This window comes from Pteropus medius, unplaced genomic scaffold (assembly GCF_902729225.1).
Source record: "Pteropus medius unplaced genomic scaffold, Ma_sr-lr_union100, whole genome shotgun sequence".
Lineage (NCBI taxonomy): Eukaryota > Metazoa > Chordata > Mammalia > Chiroptera > Pteropodidae > Pteropus > Pteropus medius.
The window spans coordinates 369,606-372,304 of NW_024345483.1; the positions used below are offsets into that span (position 1 = coordinate 369,606).

The following is a 2,699-nucleotide window of genomic DNA, read 5'->3' on the forward strand; positions in this document are numbered from 1 at the left end:
GTCTAGTTGAATTATGGGAGAAGGTCAGAATCTGAGGAAGAAATGTTACTGTGCACAGAGTTGGAGGAAGCTTCAGGTAATTCAAGACTCGCATTTAAAATCACATGGAAAATTTAGGATGTCTAGAAATACATCCTGACCCTTTTACAAGTAATTATATACCCTTAAGGGAATGTGGGGAAAGTTAGGCAGATTTTCAGTGCTCCAGGGACTAAGGCTAAAGGCAAATTCTGATAATATTTTGAAGTTTTACCATCAAGTACCCAAAGAGCAAAAATGTTGATGTCAGATCTCTTCAAGAAGGGAGGGGGTGATAATTGGCAGGGGAGTTTTTCATTGACTATCTCTAGTAAAGTGTTTAAAGAGAGGAAGAAGATTAAGAGTTAGTATTAGAAAACATTGAATAAAGTTAGGCCCTTTACTGATCACAGATTTTTTTTTAATTTAAATTATTTTAAAACGTGTATTTAATCTTCCCTTCCAGGAAGTCAACGATGGAATCTAAATAAAAAGATCTGACCATGAAACTCTAACTTGAACCAATTTATTTAGTGGTAATTGCTTTAAGTAATGTTTTTGGAGATCTCAGATTTTCAAAAACTAATTATCATCTTGGGAAGTGCCATTTCACCAAACAATTACAACTACTTAATTGGGAACATAATATTTCCATGGATAAAAATTTTAAAAACTTTCAGAACATATTTTTTTAAAAAACTTATTCGAAGTCTATGATCATGCTGCCCTGAACGAGCTTGATCCCATCTGGTCTCAGAAGCTAAGCAGGGTTGGGCCTGGTTAGTACTTGCATGGGAGACCACCTAGGAATACCAGGTGCTGTAGGCATAAAAAAATAAAAAAAAATAAGGGATTGTAAGCTGCAAAGATCCTTGCAAACTGTGAGGTCAACCAAGGGTTGCCTCGCCTAAAAAATAAAATAAAATAAAAATAATAATACTTATTAAAAAAATGTACTTAAATGTCCTGCCCAAGTTGAATGCTTAGATCTTGTGTCAGAAGAGTTAAAAGGTTGCATTCACGGTGATCCTGGAGTACATATACAAAACTGGAATAGGATCTGGATAATTAATTGCAGTATTATTATAAATTGCCATTTAAGTCACTAATCTTTGTAGTCAAGTTATATGTAAGGACTTGGCCATGTGAAAAAGAATATGATATTTCTGAATCTTGGCCTATCCCTAACTGCCTGTTTGATATCTTCATTTGAATATCTGATAACCACTTGAATTTAATATGCACCAAAACAAGCTCTTCATATTAGACTCCATGTCAACTCCTCCTCTAGTCTTTCCCATCTTAATGAATGACAACTTTAGTCCTCAAGTCAAAATATCTTGCTGTCATTATGGACCTCTTTCTAACACCTCATATGCTGTTCATCAGTAACTCTCATCAGCTCTATCCCCAAAATATATTCCCGATTTGACTACTTCTAACTATTCTCACGGCCATTAGCTTGGTTCATACCACCACCATCCTGCGCCAGATTACTGTAGTAACCTCTTAACTGGTCTCCCTGACTATGTCCTTGATTAGCCTTAACATAAGATGTCAATTAGATCATGTCACTACTCTGTTTAAAACCTTTCTGTGACTTCCAAGATCATTCAGAGTAAAAGCCACAGTCTTCACTCTGACTTAAAAGGGTTTGAATCATCTGGTTCCCTTCCCTCCCTTACTTCTCTGACTTCATCTTCTGTGACACTCCCTGTCTTCTTCACTTCAGCCACACTGATCTCCTGGCTATATTCTATTTAAGATATTTGTTTTGGGATTTTATTATTTCCTTTATTCTGCTTTATTTAAATTATGTTTCTTTTTCTAACTTTTTAAACTTATTTATGCTAAATTTTTGTTTTCAATAAAAGAGCTACTTTAGCTGCATCTAACAGGTTTTATTATTTTATATTTTGCCTTTTCAGTATTATCCACTTTTATATATTTTCTAATTTCCATCATAATTCGTTTTTGACATGAATGTGTTTTAAAATTTCCAAATGTATGTTTTTTAATGTCTTTTTTAAATAATATTTCTAATTGGAGTGCATCTTGGTTATAAAATACAGCCTAGATGACACTGAATACTTTGAAACTTGTTGATGGGGTCGATAGCCTAATATGAGGTTAACTTTTATAAATGTTTCACATATGCCTGAAAAGAATAAATTTTCTAATTTGGAAGTACAGGAGTAAGCTTGTAAATCGTGTTCCTCAAATCATTATCAGTCCATTTTTTACTTATTCTGATTACAAACATACTTAGATTTTCTATTTTATTTTCTATCTTCTTTTAATTTCTAGCTTAACATCTTAAAATTTTTTCTTGATTGTTTTTCTTCCTTTCTTGCCTTTATTTGAATTGGTGTTTTATTCTCTCATTTTACTTTTCTTCCCTGTCTGATTCAGAAAATATACAATATATTCTACAAATTTTTACACTTGTATTTTTTAGCATGCCCTACTTGAGTTCTAAAGTTAGTCATTATCTTTACCATCCTTCTTCAAAATATAATATAAGGACCTTAAATGCTTTATCTCTGTTCATTACCATCTTGGCCTGCTGTGATAAAAGAATAACAGACTAAAACAGTGAGTTTTAAGCTGAGTTGACCGCTGGGCAAGGCAAACCAATATGAAGGGGTCAGGCTATGGGATGAGGTCTTCAGATTAACTGT

General features: G+C 33.3%; 1 pseudogene; it reads left to right on the forward strand.

The window, feature by feature from the left end:
* The first annotated feature begins 727 nt into the window (after positions 1-727).
* LOC120611527 (uncharacterized) lies at positions 728-846 on the forward strand (annotated as a pseudogene).
* Positions 847-2,699: the final 1,853 nt, after the last annotated feature.